We start from the raw sequence: 24534 nt of genomic DNA on the forward strand, positions 1-24534 counted from the left end.
CGGTCCTTCGGATGAGACCGTATAAACCGAGGTCCCGTGTCGCAGTAGGTGCTGGCACGAAAAAGATCCCTCACTGCTCAATGGCCGGAAGTGCCGAGTATAGGACAAAATTTGCAGCTCTCCACCGGCAAGTGGTGGCGTCTCCATATGAGTGAAAAATTCTCGAGAGGGACGTTAAACAACATACAAACAAAACAAAAAAACCAATTGTAGTCTAAAATGCTCATCTCATGTCAAACAGTCAGTTACATGTAAAACAGTTTTGTTTAATCCCTATATTTCAAACTATAATTATGTCTTATTTGATGGGTAATTTAATGTATCTTCTTTTCAGAGGAAACAGATATATATTTGCATGAGACAAATAGATGATTGGTCGAAAACATCTCACATCTCTATGGAAACATCATCAAAAAATAAATATACCACAAATGATTCAAAACAGAAGCAGATTACTGAAACTTTGATTTCATTCATATCAGGAAGTTTGACATTATTTTCAATTGTTGGAATTCCAGATGTTATTGAATCATTGAATACCGAATACCAGTTTCCTTCTCGTAAACATTTCGTCGCAAAACGTATCCTTGAAAGATCAACCAAGCTTCAAAAATAAAATAAAGGACAAGTTACAGTCCGTGGAGAGTGTCTGTTTGACTACTGCTACAATATAGGAGAAAAGATAACTAACATTGTAACGGACAATGCTTCAAATATGACTAAGGCCTTTCAGATTTACGAGTGACAGATAAAACTTTGAAATAAGACACCTGTGAGTCCGATAGTGAAGATGACGCGGAAAATTCTAGTTTGCAATTGGAGCCTGTTGAATTCGACTATTGTAATGATGATATTCCCAAGTATCGTACAATTGGTGGTCAAAGATGGGATGAAGGAAGTCATCCAACATTTAAAAACAGTCATTACAAAGGTTGTGAACGTAGTCAAGTCTTTAAAACCCACTGAAATCTCAGAAAATGAAAAAAGACTGCTAGCTGATAATGCAACTTGCTTGAATTTACAATTAACAATAATTCGTTCTGTAATCAGTACTAGAGATACCTGAAGCAAAACGTTATAAACTTGACACCATTCACTTAACTGAGTATGAATGGAAATTACTGCATGAAGTTTGTTTGGTTCTGAAACCATTTGAAGATGCAACATTAATGGTGCAGCAGGAAAATAATGTTTCTGGAAAATTAGCTATTCCAGTTGTACTTGGTCCTGAGCACAAGATTGCAGAACTTTCGACGACATCAAGATGGTGCCCATATTGATGTCTTTAATGTCAAAAAGGCTCTCAATTTACAAATGTTATGTTTACCAACTATCTGCTGCATTAGATCCAAGATTTTAACTTCGGTGGTCAAAATCTCCAGCTGATTAGAAGATTGATTGATTATTATCGTTTTACGCCAAGTCGGCAATATTTCAGCCATATTTCGGCGGACTGAGTAGAAAAACATAACGTATCCAAGGAGGCAAGACTTGTGAAAATTCTATTAAGGATGGACTTATCAGCTTTATGACACCTACAAAGCAGGGAAAGAAGAGACACATTTCTGGTGATGGTGTAAAAATGGAAGTATCACAGTACCTCCCTGAGCCATGTGATGGGACAAATTCATTGCAATACAGGAAGGAATATACAGACAGAATCCCTATTCTTGCAAATACCTGCTACTGGAACAGCTTTTTAGTATTGCTGGGAAGATCTTCAGGTCAGATAGATGCAGACTAATTAACTCTACATTTCAAATGCTAATGATGATAAAGTGTAATGAAAGAGCTTATAAATAAGTATTGATGTCAGAATAAAGATTACTGTCAAAAATGCATAGTTTCTGTCCTAAACATTAAGGACATTGTGTGTCAGTATCATTAAACATTTTTTCTTTAACTAAGAAAAAAACTTAACAAAAAAACCCCAAAGTAATCATGATTACAAGAAGGAAAAGTAATCTAATGTAATCGATGACTTTTAAAATTGGAAGTAATAAGCTTGTAATCGATTACTTTTAAAATCCAAAGTAATTTTGATTTAATCGATTACTTTTGGAAGTAATCGACCCCATCCTTGGAGCTACTTTTGTCGACATGGACCTTCATTTCAAATTACATCTGTGACCGGTCGGCATGGTCACTCCTCCATTGCACCCGATCCAACCTCTGATGTTTTGCTCTGCTCCTATTCTGTATTGTTTAATGGACTTTTGAGCTTGAATAATGTTCGTTATATCCATATATTTCATCTGGAAATGGACATTATAATTTCTAAGTGGGAACCAATTTTTTCAACTTAGTTTTCAGAGTAATCTTTTGATATTTAAGTCGGTGAGTTATAGAGCAACTTTAATTATACCCCCCGCAAACGAAGTTTAGGGGGGGTATATTGGAATCAGCATGTCCGTCTGTCTGTAGACGAGATTTTGTCCTGACCATTTCTTGGAAACTGTTGGAAGGATTTGTCTGAAAATTTGTACACTTATTATTCGTCATATGAAGGTGTGCACCTGGTATTTTCATTATGATTGGGTAATTTTTCTGCATTTTACAGGTGTTTTTTTTTTCATTTTTATTATGTGGTTTTGTCTGGATCTGTTCCCAGAAACTATTGCATAGATTTGTATGAAAATTTGTACACTTATTATTTACCATATGAAGATGTGCACCTGGTATTTTCAACATTATTTGATACTTTTTCTGCATTTTACAGGTGTTTTTTTAAAATTTTTATTGACTTAGTCATTTCGGGTTCATGTCTAAGGTTTGAGACATAGAATCTAGAACATCTGTACAAAAATGTGAACTACAGCTTAAAACTACTCATTAGAACTTAAAAAAAACCCACAAAGTATTAAAAACAGTTTTTACATTACACAGCAGATAGTGTAAATCCATTTGTCCCTTGGGAGTAATGAGTGGACATGCATCCAGTTAAAGATTAATTAATGAGTTCAGTGTGGGAAGCTGTTAGGGCATCTCTGATCAGGCAGGTCTTATCTATATCTCCGGGGAATTGGGCAGAAAGAAATAAAGATCTCTGTTGTCTAAGTCTCTTAATTGTTATTTATGTCTGTCAAAATACATAGTTACTAAAACCAGCCTTTTATTTTTAAAATGAGTTTGATATAAAGGTATTAAAATCAATTTGATTTTGTATAATTAATTATGATATTTTTTTTTTCAACAATCAATTTGCAGAGTGTCATGTCTCACAAAGATGACAGATAGTTGCAAACTATTTTTTCAATGTAATAAAAAACACTGTAATAATTAGTGTTGATATTTTATTAGCCTGCACCTTAGTTTCATTCATTAAATTAAAGTGCCCCACCACAGCATTATACGCCCATCAAATATTGTTAAATTATCATAAACAGTTTAGATTCAATTGGTCGAATGACATCTTAGTGAGACAAGGCAGTCTGCAATTTGTTGTAAAGATATAAAAATTCAAATAAAAAATGTACAATAAATAATTAGTTTAAATTATATTATACAATATCATATAAGTTTTAATTATTATAAACAATATCAAATTAGTTTTAATTACATCAAATTTATCTTGAAAGTAAGACTAGCCAACAAGAACAATTCAATACAACACAAGCAATTAATTAAGAGACTGATTCCTTTTGCCCATTTCCCAAGAGATGTAGATAACACCTGCTTGATCAGAGATGCTCTACCAGTTATCACCTCACACTAAACTCATTAATTTATCTCTAATTTGACATGCAATTTTCTGCTATCAAAATTTTCCTTGACCAGTGCCTGATCATTACACCCATGGGAGAGGTGGAATTTTTCTTGTTACAGATTGCTGTAAAGAACATGATGAAAAAAATAAGACTAAATAATAAGCCGGACATGAAAAAGCTAACAGACGGACGGAGGGACATGAACGCTATAACATAAACTGAAAAACCCAGCGGGGGGTATTTGTCCCTATTGGACAGTTCTAGTTTTGGATTCTGTTCCGCTTCAATGATTTTTGACCAAATTAATGTCTTTTTAGTTTTTTAGGGGAATAGGATTACACTTGCTGGTAGTGGACTTGGACTCTCAGAATGATTGTTTAACTAATAAAGGGAGGCACACAGGAGGTACTTTTAAATCGAAATCCCTTTGAAGGAAACTGTTCGTAGAGTTGTAGCAATAAAAATAAAAGGGTTGTAGCAAATATTACAAGTAATGAATTGACGATGCTTGTTCCAGTCCGGCACTACTGTCATTTCATTCGTCTGTCTGTTTGTCAGTTAAAAAATTCAACCTTGACTAACTTTTGAATAAAAGAAGATTTATTTCACATGTGCGTTACCTCTTAACAAGACCATTCAGAATATACAATATCTATACCTTGGAGTTTCACCCTCTTTTCAAAAATTATATCTCTGATATCTTAAGAATGAGAGACGATGGGGTTTTATATTTCATGTGTGCATTACCTTAGAATACTTAGCAGCACAGGAAACGAGGGAGCTGGGATCAATTACCAGCTGAGAAGAATTTCAAACAGGATAACAGATTGTATCATACTTCTGCCGTCTGCATGCTGCTGACAAGAATATTTCTTCAGAGAAGACGAAGATATGCGCTCAACAGTAAATAGAATTTTATTTAAGATGTAGCCAAACTTTTAAGGTAGTACAAAATATGCATAGTATAATGAGTGTTGGTTCATCTCTTCAAAAACACACCAGATAAAAGGAATAAAATCACTAAACTGTTATAATCAATGATCTTTGTAAGATTAAAACCGTTAAGGCCAGCATTTTTTTTTTATTTTTAGGTTTACACATCCCCCGCGTCGCCCGCGTGGTGCAGTGGTTAGAGCGTCTGCTCTAGAGTCGCAGAGTGAGGAGCTAATCTTTACGTCGCGGGTTCGAATCCACTGCGGAACGTGGAGACCGGTCCTTTGGATGAGACCGTATAAATCGAGGTCCCGTGTCGCAGTAGGTGTTGGCATGAAAGAAATCCTACACTGCTCGATGACCCTGAGTGCCGAACATAGGTTTAAATTTGCAGCCTCCACCGAAAAGTGGTGATGTCTCTATAAGAGTGAAAAATTCTCGAAAGGGACGTTAAACAACACAAACCCGCCGCTGTTTGTTTGTTTTTTACTGGAACTCTTCAGTGTCGAATCTAAACGAATATATCGGTCCTAAGAAAAATAAACAACTTGATTTTTGGTTGGATTTTAAGCTTGTAAAGGTAACAAATGAAAGTTTTATAATAGTGATAGGGAAATGAAAGGATATCCAAAGCGAAAAGTTGAAGTGGGCAGGGAATTCAAGCAAGTTCGAAGTTCAAGCAAGATTTTCCGAATCACTGTGTAGCACTGGTCTGAGATGCGGAGGAGACGTCAGTCCAAAATTTTAGTCTGGAGGAATCTCGCTGAGATTATAGTACGTTATGAAAAGAACGCAACGTCAGTTCCGGAACCCATTTAATATAATGCAGTTGTTCTCCGTGAGGTGAACAGAACATATGACTGGCTGCCCTCACCAAACTAGGTTGTATTAAGTAATTACCCCCGTAAAAGAAAGTATGTCCTTTTAAGAGTTGGTAATAGATGCAATATACAAGTAAATTGTCTTTAAAGCTACTTTCACCGACTCTGTAGTATACAGCATTGAAAAAAGTGTTCAACCTGAACTTTTTATAAAAATGTTTTTTGAATATATCTTTAAAATTTACAGAGGGACGCCATCTAATAATAAGGACATACTCTACAATGATTCGATGTTCTATAGAAATGTTTTGATTCTTTGAAAGTACCTTTTCGTAGACAACAGTAGGATTTTGGATCAAAGATCACCAACACTCTGGTGGAATCACCCTTTTCTTGAGAAAAGGAAGGAAGCAAAAATAAATATAAGTGACAGAATAAAGCTGATTATATATATATATAATTTATTTCCTCCTTCTATGGGACTTTATAATTCTTGGGTTTGTAAACCTAAAAATAAAAAAAAAAATGCTGGCCTAACTATGACATGTATTTGCCTCATTTTGTAAAAATAAATTGGTCTTCATGTAGAGTGCGTTTTTTCATCTACATTAGATTTTATCGTCTGTTTTTTTTTTCTTCGAAAAAGTGTAATGTTTAATTCTAATTTATCTGAGACTTTATGTGTGGAACCCCAGTCATATATAAATTGAAAACGAATAAAACATGCTTTAAAAAAGCTGATGATTTTCAATAAAAAATGTTTAAAAAAATCTCTTCTTTAAGTCAAATAAAGTCAATGTCCACTATGAAAGAGACGCGCGTTTTAATTGGAGGTACATTGTACATGTAGGATTAAATGTAAATTGATTGTGTGAACCATCCCAACTTATGTCGTTAAATTACTTTTTCACGCTGTAAATATTGATTGAATAGTTATCATAGTTGCGAAGACTGAAGAAATTGTTTCAAGTACATATATTTTCAACATGATTGCTCTTTGTGACGTCATTTTTTCAATGCATTGCGTCACTAATTTACATGTAATGTCCCATAGTAAATTTCACTGAGAAAGGTTCATATGGTTTTCATTTGCCTAAATAATTGTATCACATTAATTTTTTTTCAAATGAAGGATTGAATTTAAAAGACAATAAAAAAATAATGAAGCCTTCAGATATAGAATTAAACAATTAATTTCTTTAAAAATGTCGATTTTATTGTGGAGAAAAGGTGACGTCTATCCAAAAATGCAGCATTTTTACTTCAATTTTTTGGAAAAACGGATGTGGCCGCACTTTTGTAAGGTTATTTTTTCTCTTTAATATTAAAAATCGTAGTGTATTTGTTTTTTCTGCAAAGTTTCGCATACATACTCGGATGCGGCCATATCGAAATATAGACTTGAAGAGGAAGAAAACGTCCAAAATAGGGGAATTCCGAAATATTAGACCGGTTTTGAACGTTATATAAATGAAAGGGCACGTGAGTTGAGAAAAATTTGTTCCCATTTCACACAAAGGGAAACCTTAACACTTAATTGATACAATTGATAAAATGTAATCGTACGTTTAATTTTTGCCGATTTTACAGGGCCGTAAATCGGTCTTAACGTACCCAGCTCTTTATTTTATGGGTTGTTTCGTAAGTTCATCATAAGATCATAAGATGTTTGGATAATAATGCATCTAAGGAACACTACTTTCTTGCCATTAAGACAAATACGAAATCAATACAAACCGCTAATTTGCTTTTTGGCATTTATTTCTTCGAGGATTCCTTACTTTCAGTGAAACTCACTAGATGCTTCCTCGATCTTTTAAAACTTCCAATCGGTACAAACATTAAGTCAGCCTTGAAGGTATTTCTCTACAAGCAAGGATATTCAATTTTGAAACAAAAATAATCTTCTTGACGACTTTACTCTATTTACATCAACTACTTGTATTTATTGCTGAAACAAGTACTCACATTGGGATTGTCAGCTTTGAGGCCCCTTGCTTCTGTTATTTCCAAATATAAAAGATCCTTTCCTTTGAGTTTCACTATAGTTCTTATCCTACCAAAGAAATAATGAACGTGATACGAGTGGAATTGAGAATTGTGTAAACTATAGAGGTATACACGCATGAATTGAAAAAAAAAGTTATTTGTAAAATAAAAGATGTAAATTACCAATTGGTACGGTAGAGCATTTCAGAACATTTATCGTCTGCTGTAAGAAACCTGCATTTATCGATACATAGGAACAAGTCCTTTTCCTACATTAAGGGGAAGCAAACACATTTCATGATGGTTTCCAGATAATGCAGACGCTCCTTAGGACACGCATATATCCAGTGTACAACTGCCAAAATTTAATGTAGACCAAGCGAAAGAATCACACGCAATGTCTCATCAAGCTCTTGGAGAATGTCTTGAAATCTCTGTGAAATACATTGAATGATTGATGTAACAAAGTCGTTAGAATCCTTCCTACCCGCCACCGGCAAGGCAATAAGGTCATCATTTGGAAGAGTTTCTAAATTTTTCTTGCCGTTTTCCCTTATTTCTTGTACTTTTACTTAGTTCACAATTGTTTGGGTCGTGATTTCCAGATGACCCGTATAAACATAATTCATAAAAGCTTTAAAGGGCTCCATGAAAAATCCTCCAAGTCTAAACTCTACCATTTCTGTTTATTTCACATGGTGGTTTTTCGTGAATATACTTCAATATTCTTTTTTAATAAATTACGGGGTCTGTGTTATGATATGGCTGCCTCAATGGCAGGGTCAAAAAGTGGAGTTGAAAAGCAAATTTTAGAGAAAGAAAGCAGAGCTCTTTATTCGCACTATTATGGTCAAGCTCGAAACCTGGCATGCTCTGATGCTGTTAAATCATCTACACTTTTGAGAGATGCCATTGAAGAAACGTGTGAAATAACAAAATTGATCAAAGAGTCGCCAAGAAGAGAAGCAATGAGTATTTTTAGACATTTGAAGAATCTGAGAATTTAGAGACTTCATCATCTGGAATAAGAGTTTTGTGTCCAACAAGGTGGACAGTTCGAGCAGATGCTTTTCAGTGTGTAATACTTAATTACAAAGTATTATTGGGCGTAGGGCAGGAATCGATGGAGTATATGTAAAACTCATACATGAGATGCAGAATAAGAGGGGTTATGACCTACATGAGGAAATTTGACTACCTCTTTGGTTGTATGTTGGGTGTACAGTTACTCCGTCATATTCTTACCTAGGCCCTTTGGACAAAAACTTTGCTGCAGAAGCTCAGAAAATGGCTCTCAGCAAGGTGAAAACTCTGGAGTCTTTTAGAACAAAGCTTTTCTCTCATTTTATGAGGATGCCAAAAAACAGAGCTACAGCTTTTGATATTGATTGTCCTTGCAAATCTCCTTCGAAAAAAATTGACGAAGTATCTCTTATGTCACCGTGACACTTGCAAAGATTTTGTAGAGTTAAATATTTTGAGGCAATCGACTTACTTGTGAACATGGCATTAGAAATCGTTTCGAGCAGCCAGCATATGCCAAATATATGCAGCTGAATATTTTATTGTTGAAGGGGGCAAGAGGAAAACAATTTTGATAAGGAATTTGAGTTGCCTGTTGGTCACAATTTTTACGGTACAGACATTAATGCCAAAAATTTGAGAATTCAATTTCAAACGCTAACACTTTCACTGGAGTTTGAGTCAGAAAGATGCAAGTTCAAAGATTGAGCGTCTTTGAAAATTGTTCAGAGATACGGATAGTAGACATACTGCCTTTATGCTTTTTTTTTTCAACGTGACTAGAAATTTCAGTGCTGTTCACACTTTCGTTGATGCATTCAGAGCTTCACATTGATATATATAGTATTTTCTCGAAAAATGATACTCTGGAATTGCAACCATTGTGAATCGTTATCTTTCAGTTCAGTATCAAACACAAATGGTAAATAAAGATAATCAAAACGGTAATAACGTATAAAGTAAAACGGAATTCTATAAATGCGAAGATAGTAGTAATATAGACAAATAAAACTTTCTCTGATAATGTGAACAGCCACTAATGACAGGACAAATGACGTATATGACAGGACAATGACGTATACGCGGTGCAATGTAAAATTTAAAGGTAGTTTTAAAATGCTAGCTGCTCAGTTTAATCTTTTCCGGATTAAACCGCTAAGTGGTGTAATTTAAATGATTGATTGATTGATTATTTGTAGTTTTACGTCCTGCTCGAGAACCTTTCAATCATATGAAGACGTCACCATTGCCGATGAAGAGCTCCAAAATTTAGGTCTATGCTCGGCGCTCAGGGCCTTTGAGCAGGGAGAGATCTTTATCGTGCCACACTTGCTGTGACAGGGGGCTTCAGTTTATTCGGTCTAATGACCGTAAGTCGCCTCTGACAAAATGCAAGGGGATGCAGAAGACCTATTCTAGCCCGGATTCCTACGGGTCCCATTAAGTTGCCTCTAGAACCCGCAAATGGATTGCTGAGGACCTATTCTAACCCGGATTCACCAAGGGCCGTGCAATTTAAATGTTATAAACTGGATATAAGAAATTGATTAACAGCAATATTATTATCAACTTTATTTTCACATGGTTTAAATGAAATGATGATTAAACGAAGTGATCAATGTCATAAATACAAAATGAAATCAGAGAATTAAGCTGACTCTGCCAAAAAAAAAAAAGAGTTTCAATGCCAAAATTATGTGCATCTTTGCAATAAAAGTGAGGGTAGCTTGTATGTACAGAGTAATGCTAAAATCAAGAAAATGTATAAATACACGTTTTTACTGTTGTATCCTTTCCCCATCTATTTTTCTTTTCAAGAAATGTAGTAAGCCTTTTGTGGTTATTTCTTTTTTTTTAACTTCCCACCTCAGAGACAAATGTATGTCCCCTATCTTAATATTAAACAAGAGGCCCAAGGGCCTTGAATCGCTCTTCTGATAAACTGCACAACCTATCACTTCTATTTGAACCTCTAAGTATCTTGTATATTTAGATAAACCCTTGAAATTCCAAAGGTAGGTCATCATGACCTACATTTTAGATGAAACACTCTTGAGAACCCAATATGATTCTAAGCCAAATAGTACCTGAGAGTTGGTCATGGTGACCTACTTATCACTTGTCATTCTCTGAGGACCCAAGATGCATCAACAAAGTTTGATGATTCTAAGCCAATCAATACCTAAAATATTTTTAAAATTATAACCATAAAATTTCAAAAGTAGGTCACAGTGACCTACTTTTCAGATGACATACTTTGAGGACCCAAGATGCATCAACTGACAAAGTATGATGATTCTAAGCCAATTAGTACCTGAAATATTTAATTATAGTCATATAAATTGAAAAGTAGGTCAAGGTGACCTACTTTTCAGTTGACGTTTTTTGATGCATCAACTTACAAAGTTTTATGATCATAGGCCTTAAAATGTCCAAATTATGCCTCTAAAACGCTTTGAAATCGAATGCCTGCAAAGTTCAAAAAGTAGGTCACTGTGACCTACTTTTTAATACATATGTTTTATGGCCCCAAGATGCACCATCTTGCAAGATTTCATGATTCTAAACCTCTCAGTATTCGAATTAATAACCTTAATTGTTTGGAAAAAAGATTAGCCATAAAATTCAAAAAGTAGGTCAAAAGTAGGTCAAGGTGACCTACTTTTTAGTCGATGTACTTCGAGGACCCAAGATGCATCAACTGACAAAGTTTGATGATCATAGGCCTTAAATTGTTCAAAATATGCCTCTAAATCATTTTGAAAAAGAATGGCCGCATCAATTGATAAGATTTGATGATCCTAGTCCTTATAGAAAGCAAAATATCAACATTTTAATAAAATGTAATTTTTGGTCAACTTTGAAGTGACCTTAAGACCACGCCCTTTGCCCCAGGGTGATGCCTTGAACAATTTTTGATTTACAGCATATCCTCATCCTTTTATGTAAGTTTGGTGATAATCTGCCCAGTGGTTTTTGAGAAGATTTTTTTTAGCAACCAGTACTTTTGTTTCTATTTTCCTAATTATCTCCCCTTGTTTAAAAGTCACAGCCCTAGTATTAGTATAAAAGGCAGCCCTGCGGCCAAGGATACTCTGTGACAAATTTGACAATAATTGGCCAAGGGGTTCCTGAGTTATGGCCCATATTCTAAAAAGTTTACGCACACCGCACAAATGGCCATAGCATTAGCTCTTTGAGCCTTTGGCTCAGAAGAGCTATTCCTAAGCTAAAGTTTATCAAATGCAAGTCAAACTCCAGAGGTCAAGAGATTAAAAAAGATCTTGTCACAAGGAATACACCTGTGAAATATGAAAGATCTAGCAGCAACTGTTCAAAAGTTATGGCCCAGATTGAAGTTTTTGAAAAGTATGTCAACCTCCAAGGTCAAAGGGCTAAAATTCTTGGTACACAAGGAAAGGTCTTGTCACAAGGAATACACCTGTGAAATATAAAAGGCCCAGTACTAACCGTTCAAATGTAATAGCCAAGTTATTGCATAAACTGCAATAAGTTACGTATAGCTTTAAGAAAGAAATGCCTCATGCTTTTTTTTTTAAATGTCGAAAGATGTGTGCTATTTTACATAGATTGAAAACCCCATGTATGTATTTACTTTGAAAAAAAAAACTTTTTTGACAGCATTTTGTCTTACAAACTACCGTACCAAGTTTAAAATTTCCTATAGATATAATATTTGTTCTCTCCTCTGTTCAGTTATTTCCCTCTGCTCTGATTGTATTTTTAAACTGCAGCGTCTATAAAGCCATGTTGAGACGCCCGCATGGCGCAGTGGTTAGAGCGTTCGCTCTAGAGTCGCGGAGTAAGGATTTGATTCTTGCGTCGCGGGTTCGAATCCCACCATGGAACGTGGAGACCGGTACTTCGGATGAGACCGTATAAACCGAGGTCCCGTGTCGCAATAGGTGCTGGCACGGAAAAGATCCCTCACTGCTCAATGGCCCTGCGTGCCGAGTATAGGTCAAAATTTGCAGTTCTCCACCGGCAAGTGGTGGTGTTTCCATATGAGTGAAAAATTCTCGAGAGGGACGTTAATAAATTAACAAACAAACAAACAACAAAACGCCATGATTGTTTAAAACGATCTATAACCTGTACAGTGTTACAAGTGAAAAACAACGACAAGTGTCGTCATTCTTACGGAAATGCTATGTTATACATCTTAATCTTTTATCGTTTCCTTCCGGCACTTAACTTTGTATACTATATTTTTTTTATTATGGAAAGTAATTTACGACAACCTTAAGCAAAAAAATTAAAAGTAATTTTCAATTTTCCATTAAGATCCTACAAAATATGGATTGGATTGAAATTGTCTTACACTTTGTGAACTTGAACAGTTCCATTGTATCATGCTACGTCATCAAAACCATTTTAATAATTTTTAGGAGTTCTAATGATACACAACGAAGAATAGATAGTATCAAACCAATTATACATTTAAGACATAATACCCTATAAAAATGAAATAGGTTTATCAATTATATATATATATTTTTTTTTTTTATAAAATTTTGTTCCATTTGGCTAGATTTTTTTCCCATAAATATTTCGTTTTACTTTTCAGGACATCTTAGACATCTGAATTGTACACTTGCATTCCCAATGTGTCAAGTGAGGACGAAAGTCACACTTCACCTCTTTAAAAATATTATCTGGACAACTTTATTTTTTATTTATGCTAGTTGTTATTTATTGCAAACAAAGCATGACTCATCATCATGAAGTTGTAATGCTCCCTATCTTCATTCGGCGCATGTACTTGTCTACTAGTATTTTTCAGACGAGGTGTATTTGCCCTTCCATTTTCTAAATATTTTGAAGGATTTTTAGATAATGCTTTCTTAATTTTTTTATTCTATGAATTATAAATTGTAAAAGTTTAATACACCAACAATGTTTATGTGCTAATTGAATGTTAAACAACGTCTTTTTTCAAAATGTCACTCTTCTTAGTTTTTGTCAGATTTGAATGCAACTTGGTATAGACTTCAATGTTTTAGTACCATGGGCAGTATTGCCATGATCTACTTTTATATAGAACTTAACATACAAGTTGAATCACAAGATCACAATCCTGTTCTATAGGAGTTTTTGTCAGATTTGAATGCAACTTGGTATAGACTTCAATGTTTCAGTACCATTGGCAGTATTGCCATGATCTACTTTTATATAGAACTTAACATACAAGTTGAATCACAAGATCACAATCCTGTTCTATAGGATTTTGATGGAACTGCTTTGATAAAACCCAACACGTAGATTATTTCAAACAAGTCGAGCTTCAGTTCCATCAGAGTCTTCTGGTTTACCTTAGCTACAGAAACGCACACCTGTTAGAGCCGTAAATTTTCTCCATTAATATTGCTAACAGGCGGTATAGTTAAGAAAAGCAACAACTTGAAAAGGAAAAGGTATTGGCTTAAGGAGAAACATCTACCTGGGGATATGGCAGAAATCGATGTCGGTCGCGCACGATATCATTCTCTCTGTTACCTTTTCAGCTGAATCCGTTACCTTGGAAATTCCATTTTATTTAGGATGATACTAATCTCGATGAAGCTAATCTTCTTCCTAAACATCTATGTATAGGGAATGGAAGGAACGGAATGAGACATTCAGGTAGGTTTTTGACACTATTCTTTTCCTGAAACCCAAATTTCTAAGTGATATGTTGAATAATGCCAGATAGACTAGGAAGTACAAAAATACGGCCAGTACGTAGTTTTAAGGTATATATTGATTCTTTAAAAAGGTGCCAAATTGCACCTGTACCTTCATTCGGCGATTTTTTTCACGTGTAATTTACAATTGTATTTACTTCAAATTTTTAAATGTTTTAATCAGTTTAAATTCAAATATCTAAATTCGACGTTAAGTATTTGTGTTTTTTTTTTTTTTTGGTTGTTGTTGGTTTTGTTTTGTTTTGTTTTTTATTTTTCTGGTTTTGTTTGTTTGTTTGTTTTTTGTTTGTTTGTTTTTGGTTGTTGTTGTTGTTGTTTTTTTTTTTTTTTTGTCTATTGAAGTTGAAGATAAATTGACTTGAACAATGCAGAACAAAAAGAAAAGGTCCGTTGGCTTTAATTATTACCTTAGTATCGACTTAATTTTTCTGACTACATGAAATTGGTCATATACATGTGTGTCATGCACATGTTCCATATGCTACGTACAAACGTAAACTTCATATTTTATTTTCGTCAACAAAGGACTTTTGGTCCTCTTTTACAAAATGATAATAATATAATCCTTAAACATATTTTCCCTAGATTGACCCCAGCTTTGAAATTACCTAGAATCATTAGAATGACAGATCCTTTTATGATAGAATTGTCAACATCATGTTTCTTCTTTTCTACAAGCCATCACTTAGTTCACATTAATGATGAATAAACAACTGAAGGAAATCTATATTTACATTTATTATATATAATAACATTTGAAGGATTTTGTTAGTATAATTATAATTAAGGATATTAAATGTAAGGTACTGAAAATGTACTACATATATAGGATCTTAAGTGTTCAAATCTTTTGTGTAAATCAAATTCCTAACTCTGTGATACAAAATGCAAATGCATCTAAACGTGACCAAGTTGTGATGTGATAATTGAGATTTATTTATCGAAGCCGCCCCTGCGTTACCTACTTAAACTTTTTATATTTACTTCTGCATTTTACTGGGAAATAGGTTTTTAATTTTATTTTTTTTTTGACAATGACTAATATGAATTCAGTTGGAACATCAGCATGAACAATACAAATCGTTGATGGTGATTCTTACTCATTTGACTGTATCTTCACTGTATTATTCCAGGGTTTGACCAATGACTTGACGCTTTTCCTCTATCAATCTTAATTAGCCGAACTTAAAAAGTATTAACTCGAAGTATAAATAAAACGGTGAGGTTTACTATAAAATGCGTTGTTTAACTTAAACACTTTCAAATATCATCTGCCTGTCATCTAAGTAAGATGAAGGAATGTCGATCCAGATCGGATAATTTATTTAACAGTGCGACATTTAACTCCGGACACGACATTTGTCCGGACTTTCGCCAACCACTTTTCAAAAGATATGTGGAAACCATTTATGTCATCTGATGGGATTTTTTAAAACTTAACACATGAACCAAAATTTACACCTGATTATCTTCTAGGTAAAAAGATATTACACCTGAAACCAAGAAATCCCATGGGATAATGGTGGGTTTTTTCTCCTAACCAATATCCCACCATTATTCTGTGGGAGAAAAAGGTATTCTGTGGGATTTTTTCTCCCACAGAAGTTTGAAAATCCCATGAATGCTTTATAATGGGACAAAATCTCCCATATACTTGTATATAGAAGATAATCTCCCATCTCTTTATAAATGTGGGATTTATCCCATATTCATTACAAAATAGAAAAAAATTCTCCCATGGGATAAAGAAACAACAGTTTTAAACCAAATAAAGAAACTATTGAACAGTTTAACTACTATTAATTATTTATTTTTATTTAAGTTATGTGTTTCCTAAACCATTTTTTTTAAATTTCTTAAAATTAACCAATTTTGGGGTAATGTTTAATTTTTTCAATGATTAAAGATCAAAAAATCAAAAGTGGTTTTATCTCTATAACTTTCAGTTTTTTTTTTTTTTTTTTTTTTTTTTTTTTAAGTAAAAAGGCAATTTCCCTTGTATGTAGATTACCTTCTTTTATTCCTTGTATGTAAATTTTGAATGGGAAAAATAAAAAATGCAATTAAGAAAGAACAAATCTTTTTATGTTTATGTTCCTCCTAATCATTTAGGTTCATTTATTGCATAAGTGCCATTTGTCAAGCTTTACAACATGATCAGATCCATGCACGTTGTTAGATCTTTGCCTGTTTGCTGCACTAAACTGATAGGTTTCCAATTAAAAAATCACATGAAATTGGGTCGTATCAGTCACTCTGAGATTCTTAAGAGAGTTTTAAAACTTATTTAGATGCACAAACTGTAATAATTTACCTAATTTTTACTTTTAATTTTCTTTGTATGATCCTGATCATGCCTTGTTTTGTTCCAATGACAGCTGGAAATTATTTTACACATAACGAACCCGATCTGACAAATGAACAGAAAATAATGTTGAAAAAAATTCAACCATCTTCATTATGCACATTTACTGGTAGTTTGCATTAAAAATATTTAACAACCTTTTCACTAATTTCAAAACTTTCTACCTACACCTACTAAACATATCAAGAATTTTTGACAGTTCATTGAACCCGTTCAAAAATAAACATGATGAAAGGGCATGGATCCAGAAATATTTGCGGTGGTACTCTACTCATTGTTTCATATCATCCAGTAGAAAACAAGTTTTCCTTAGTTCTGTTACTTCTTTAATAAAAGCACTCTGCTGATCTTTTACTTGTTATTTTTTGGTACATATAATAACCATGCACCATTGACATGTATTCAACTGATAATAGCCAAGTCACCTTAGGCCATTGCAAGTTTCTTCTTTGTTAAACGTCAGCATGCACCTTGTTTTGGACACCCCATAACACATAAAATAAGAGGTCCAGGCCACAGTTAGTTAATGCTCACTGTTAATACCCACGCGGATGCAAATATAGCAGAATGATATTGGGTACATGTATCAAACTTTTACCTCAGCAATCTATGTGTAATTTAAATAAGATGTTAGATCCACACGCATACTCGCTAAACTGACTGTAGTGACTATGTGAGCGGATCTAACATCTAATTTTAACTAGATTGGTACTTAAGTGGCTTAAATTTATTCAACTTCTTTCAGGAAGATTTTCAATTTTCTTGTCATAAATGCATATTGTCAATTATTATGCTTCCTGTCAGTTTGTCTCTACATAACCCATACCCTACTATTCTTGCATAGTGTTCTAAGGATTTAAATAGCATAAGCATACTATGCCGAAATAGTGCACGACTTCATTTTCTGAAGAAAAACTGACTGCGCCCACGCCTGGGAGCGAACTCACAACCCCGAGATTGTCAGTCCGACGCGCTACCGATTACAACACAGACGCCGTTATAAATATCAATGTACTATAATATATATAAACTTAGTTTCAAATATTTTACACTTAAGTAGCTGCAGAACTGTAGCTCTCAGAAAAAATATATGTTGACAGACCAGAGAGCTACAGTGCCACCCATTGAAAAAACTGTATATTTATTGCACACAAAAAAGTGCGCTCGGTTCTGAATTAATTCTTCGAAATTCTTACCTCAATTGAAAAAAAAGCTACATTTCAAAAAAGTCCTTACTCCTCTATAACTTTCGTAGTTTACACTTGTACTAAGTGCGTTGGACCAAATTCTCGTGAAGACCAAAATGGCAGTATAAATAGGCAAAATTTTCAATGATTTCAATTTCAGGGCCAGGAGGGCTGTTAAAAACAATTATAAGGAATGTTTTATTGTGGAAACAGTGAAAGAATATGTTAGAAACACACGTTTAGTAATATTTTGAGATGACAGTTTTAAAAACACTGAGAAATAAATCGAGAAACAGCGCACAAAAAGTGCACAATAAATATACAGTTTTTTCTATGGGTGGCACTGTAGCTCTCCCGTCTGTCAATATATATTTTTTCAGAGAGCTACAGTTCTGCAGCTAACACTTAAGATGAAAAATAAACAAAATAATTCTTCTAAAATAGTTTCTTGCAATTGACCCCATCACTCAACTACTATTCTCTAAAACTATCTGTACATTATACCTAAAGCCTCCGGCTTGTGCACCATGTGTCAAACCCTGACTACTTTTTAAGAATAGTGCATGCAAAATACAACACTATTATATAAATATGCACACTTCATGAGTTCCCTAGTTCATTGAATAAAGGTACACATACCTTCATTTTACATTTAAGGACATACGCAAGATACCTTACCTACTGATAATTTTTCAAGATATTCTAAATTTAAACTTATAATACATGTACCATATAACATATTTTTAAACAAAAAAATCAGCATGCATTTCCATGGAATTTTGAAAAGATATTAAAGTTTGAAAAATTTTGCATTATTCAAAGAAAAATGTACAAAAATTACAAAACATAAATTCCAGATTTTTTTTTATCAAAATTGTTTTAGAAGAGATTTACCAATCCATATATAGACAATAAAAATATTGCACACAGGTCCTTCATTTAGTGGAACTCTTCAACTCCAGAGAAGAACCCAATAAAGTGCAAACTACGTTGCGTATGACCTTAAATGCCCGTTTATATAAGAGAAAAATAAATTAAAGAACTTGTTCTAATTAAAATAATGAAAAAAAAATCCTTATTTAAGCCTTTAAGTTTAATTTTTAATTAAGAAATTTGACAGATGAATAAGAAGAGTAATATACAATATAATACTTCTTAAATTAATTCTCCTGGTTCCATTCATTAGATATTCAATATTCGAGTCAACACTCCATACATGAATGAATTATCAAAAGTTTTGTCCTTAAAGTTTTCAATGGATCCACAGATCATGAGGTGATGTCTCCTTTTATGTGTATGTATCTGTGTACACTGAAAAAAAAGAAAGTCCCTGTGTGATGAAAAGGATAAACCAGAAGTCTCTGATGAGACTGTAGCTCTCCTGGTCTATATGTATAACAAAGAAAAAGTAACACTTGGATTTGAAACTTTGCAACAGACAGCAATAAATAGAATTATGTATCTAAGTGTAGTCTACTTGTGTGCCACATTATATTGAAATCATACCAAAATTGTAGGTGGAGTAGCATTTTAAAGGAATTTTACAGAAATTTCTATTTTTAGTAACCATGGCAGCACCGTTCATTGAAATGTACCTTAGTGCAGTCTAAGTTATATTGAAATCAGAATAAAACTGTAGGAGGAGTAGTGTTTTGAAAAATTACAAACAGATGGACAGCTAGACAGACAGACAACTAGACGCCATGGACAGACAGACAGACGGACAGCTAGACGGATGGACGAGGGACACCTTCCTATCCCATAAGCTCTTCTGGTCTCTGACCAGTAGAGCTAAAAAAAATATCAAATTTGATTTTTTTTCAATGTTAAAGAAATAAAACTGCAAAATTAAATTGTAAATGGTTGGTTGCGTACTAATTATTCAAAGTAGTTTTTGTTGTATGGTTTGAAAAATTTTATTATTCATTCTCTCTATTTTCACAAAGAATTACCTCTGCATTTCTTGTATCTACAAGGGGGACAAATCTTCAAGTGGTACATGTACACTATATGTCAGCTACTATACCTTCATTTTCTGTTAAAGAAAAAAAATAGAATAAATCATACAATACCAATTACATGTATAATAACAAAGCATGGATTAAATTTTTCACTAAAATTAGAAAATGAATTGAATATCGATCACTTAAATTTCTCGATCCAGCCAAAATGACTGACGCTAAAATTTACCCCTACTGAGGTCGAAGTATAAAAGTATAAATTATTTTTATCTATCAATATACCATAAATGAAACTTTGTGCATGTTCTGCATTCATTTACCGGTATCTGTATATAGTAGTTTTATGCCCTTGAGAATTTTTCATGATGTCATGCCATAATATTTCCATGTCTGTTTTTTTTTTTCTCTGTGGTAACTCTTTGAAAGTTAGCGGAATTGATTTCTTGATAATTCTATCGGAATGTAAATTAGGCAGGTCAATAGGTCAGGAGCTAAGAAGGCCTAATATGCATGAAAATCTCGTGCGCACCTGTCTCTGTGTCTGACGCTAAGGAGGCTAAATATGCACGTAAATCTCGTGCGACTACCTTTGTGTTTGACTTCAGTGGGTGAGGACTATTGAAATTGGCATGGGAGTCCTTGTGTAATTTAAATCTATGTCTACATTAACATTGCACGTTATCCTGCAACATTCACGAGAATGCGGTCTTTATTTCTTAAACATCCAATATCCTATCAATTCTAATAAAAAATCATATTATTAGTAATAAAGCTAGAACTTTTTTTTAATTTCATTTCCAATTAATAGAAAAAATATTTTTACAAATAAATATGTAAAATAAAAAAGTCCTAGCATTTTTGTCTTTTATAATTTACTTACACATAAGCATCTACATGATGTATATTTTTTCCCCTCAAAAGAACATGAACATAACTTAATAATGATATTCCTAAGTATGTATTCATGGTATAAAAAATGAGTTTAGCAGTATAAAGATTGATTTTTCACTCAAAGTTTTAAGACTGTTTTTCAGAGATTAAAAAAAAAAACATTGATTATATCAATAATCATGTGGGTACATGTCCTATGTAAACTTCAGAGGATCAACCAATTTTCTAACAGAGAATTAGTAATTTGATATTTGGATACTTCCAAACAATATAAGTAGGAGTTTTGGGGGTTATTAATTATGTCCATCATGACATGTACTATAAGCACTGACCCCCCATATCTCAAAATTTATCTTGACACCAAAAAAAAAAAAAAAAAAAAAAAAAATAGTACTTGCAACACATGCAATGTTTGTTAATCCCTAGTACACTACAGTAGTAGGATACTTTTAACCATGTCTGAGAGAAGATAATTAATTTTCTAATCAGTAATGCTGATGACTGTGATCAAGATACTTATAAATTGTAACTTGCAAATTACAGACAAATTTAGACATGACAGTATAATTTTTTAAGTACAATCATCAGCTAGTGTACACATTGAGAATATTCGAACGAACGAATACTAGCCTACAACGTTGTCATTGAGGAAATTCGAACGAAAGAATACTATTCCGATGTGTATAATTTTCTGACGATTATTTACTTTGTTAACTTGTATAATGTACTACTGAATAACCCCATCGACTGCTAGCTCTGCAAACACTTTACAGTGACAGAAATTCATAAGATTGTTTCATCAGTTAACGAGGAATAAGGATGATCTATAGATTTTTAGACTTCAAAAAAAAAAAAAAGAATCTATGAGCCATGTATTAACATGCTTTAAATGAAATAAATAACAAATTCAATAATTCTAGATCTACTTACAGAAATAGAGCAGGTCTTCGTCATAATTTTGTTTACAAACATCATGTGGAAATTCCAATATCCTCATAATCTTGTCGCCGTTTTTTTTTCTTTGGTTGGTATTGGGTAATTCTAGGAATATAATGCATCCGTCTGCACAGAATTTTTAAGAAGTGAATCCATAGATAGAATATTACTGCTTCTTTTTATTTATTGGTTTATCTTTTTTTAATTTAAACAATGCATAGTTCACGAGAAAACAAAGAAATGAAATAAATTATCAGGCCTATTTTTTTTCAGATTTTTTTTTGTTGTTGTTGTAAATACTGCCATGGGTAATAATGGTAATTAAAATGCCCAATACCAAAAATATTAACATTTTATATAAATGGGACATCATCATGATCATTGAGAACATGATAAGAAGGAGGAGGGGTAGTGGACGGGTGGGTAGTCTCTCTGTATCTCTAAAATAAAAATTAATGTTTCCCTTGAAAAGTCAAGAAATTTTATTTGCATGGTCAGTGGGATATTCAGTACAAGTTTAAAAGTCCAGTCAGTACATAGCCTCAATAAAGCCCCTTCTTCTTCTTTTAATTCACGACATTTTGATATATTGTTAACTTTCTATGATGTTCAAAATTGTATCATTCACCAACCATCCTTCATGTGATAATCAATAGTAACCTATAAATTTTTGTCACTTCAAATCCCATTTTTGTGAAACGTAGAATGAAAAATCAAAAGCTATACGAGCATTCATTTTACTTTCATAAACATGATTCAAGTTTATATTTTCGAATTTTTTGACAAACGTTTGTTTGTATCATCTGTCCTTAAGGGGGGGGGGGGGGGTATGCAATTTTATATTAATTGTTTGCTATCAATTATGAACGATGTAAAATTGTTTGGATTTAATTTTTAAATTGAAAATGAAAAAAAAATTATGACTTAATCCAAAGGTTTAGTAAAAGCATGGAGTTTGTTTTTCATGAATTTCTATTGTAGATTCATTTGTTAAATCGACTTGCTGTGTGTTAATATCCCTTGTGTATGTTTTGTTAGTTCCAAGCAAATTGTGACAGTTTTGCTACCTGGGGAAAACAAAAGACTCTTAAATGCCTCTAGGTATATACATACATGTATCATACCCTATGGAGATCTGGGGTGAAGATATTGGTTTCTTGGAAGTTAGCAAGGGGAGGGGGGGGGGTAGGTTTAACAGCAGACTTAAGTTGCTTTATTAGTATTCAAACATTTACTGCAAGATTAAGAAAAACAGATAATACAACAGAAGTTGATTATTTTTCTGTGAAATCAAACTCAGATGACAAATATCAAAAAAAAAAAAAAAAAAAAAAAAAAAAAAAAAAAATCAGATTGAGCTTAACTTGGGATCGACACCCCCGTCCAAATATATAGTCCCGTCCAAAGCTAAAGCGTTTAGGAGTCAGCAGAGTCAATATCTCGAAGTGGGTCTTGTGACGCATTTATGAATATGTCCTATTATTGTTTTTTATCGATAAAATAAAAATAAATCATTTATAAAATTATAGCTTTAACTGTAGCTTAAAGAATATCTATGTCCGATCTAGGACACTATAGCATAATACGATACTCTTTACAGAGTTATGTCCCTTTCTAGAATGTAAGTTATAGATTTTAAATACTTATGGTCTTTACGTTTACGTGATTTATTTTTTTCATCTAAACAATAATAGCCAATGTAACTTTTATTTTAAGAAACTTTGGACGAAAAGGAATTTTTTTTAAAGTTTAGTAGAAAAAAATGACAATTTATAGATCCTTGATTTAAATTATAGTAAATAATCAAAGCGGTCCCCTTAGGACTGTTGGTATATAAAGAAGATAATATGTCATTCTACTATATAACTTCAATCACCTTGTTTTAATGTTATCCTGTAGATCACATTCGCATGTAAAAATATCTTTCTTGGAAGACCAAACTGATTAAATTGTAAATAGTAAAAATGAATAAAAATATATTATTTGATATTCGAAAGTTAATGATGTACCAAATGTAAATTCCGTGTGAAAAGTATACACATGTACTTAACTTTCCTATCAATAATCTTGTATTCAAAGTGTACAAACAGTACATTTCAGATTCTAGATGCAGGACTTGTGAAATAAAACAAAGGGCTAATTGCAGCCATATGTCTGCCGATAAGGCCACTGTTGTTTAATTTCAAGTCTATTTCAGGTTTTTTTTTTATATACATGTATTGAAATCTTACGAGATTGTACAAACTTAGCACTGCACATCAACACCAAATACAGAGTAAGAGTGGAAAGCTAACGATTCACACATTTTATCGTTATTCAGTAAAACAAAAAATAAAATTAAAACAATTTTTAAAAAATCAAGCAGAAGAAATGTTGCCCCCATATGCAGACGTCTCTTTTACGCTACGAGTATTATGCAACAAAATTATAAAAGTTGTATGCTTCTATAAATTCTTCATCAGTTGAGCCCACCTCCTTACATGTACCCCACCCCATCTCAAAAGAGTACTGAAATTGCTTCCAAAGGCTTGATTGTATTTCAGTATCTTTGATTTGCTGAAGAATTTTCAAGAGATCTAGAGTAATTTATTGATTCTGGAAAATCTTATATAATGTTGTAAAAGAGTGATCAGATTGAAATCATTGAATGGATTCCAATTTCACACCTTTGAAAATATATTGTAAAATTTAGCCTGAAGGGAATATTCTCACACCTTTTTTTTTTCCCCAGAACTTCAATGTAAACAGTGATATACACATATATTCAACAATTCATCTCCACACCGACTGATGATGACTCGAGCCATTTCCTGTTTATCAATTTGTGTATATACTTTGTTTTGGAGTACCTACTCTAAAAATCATTTTAAAACATTTTCCAAGAAAAAACAACAACATTTTAAAGTGTTGATTAATGGACATACAAAAATATGTATAGTTATAGTTTTTTTTTACTGCAAAACAATGAAGATGACAATGGCTAATAATTAGTAAATATAGTTAACCTTGTTAATTA

General features: G+C 33.1%; 1 protein-coding gene and 1 long non-coding RNA gene across 2 annotated transcripts in view; both read right to left on the bottom strand.

The window, feature by feature from the left end:
• Positions 1–24534, bottom strand: part of LOC133192258 (tubulin-specific chaperone cofactor E-like protein) — a 479266-nt gene that overhangs the window by 395512 nt on the left and 59220 nt on the right. The window lies entirely within an intron of this gene.
• Positions 18805–21699, bottom strand: LOC133192255 (uncharacterized). The gene is made up of 3 exons (XR_009721795.1): positions 21513–21699; positions 19683–19765; positions 18805–19041 (listed from the first exon to the last, which is right to left on the bottom strand). It is a non-coding gene; the product is annotated as an uncharacterized LOC133192255 (long non-coding RNA).

This window comes from Saccostrea echinata, unplaced genomic scaffold, assembly GCF_033153115.1.
Source record: "Saccostrea echinata isolate AGI-Se365-2 ecotype Australia unplaced genomic scaffold, CSIRO_AGI_Sech_v1 ptg000025l, whole genome shotgun sequence".
NCBI lineage: Eukaryota > Metazoa > Mollusca > Bivalvia > Ostreida > Ostreidae > Saccostrea > Saccostrea echinata.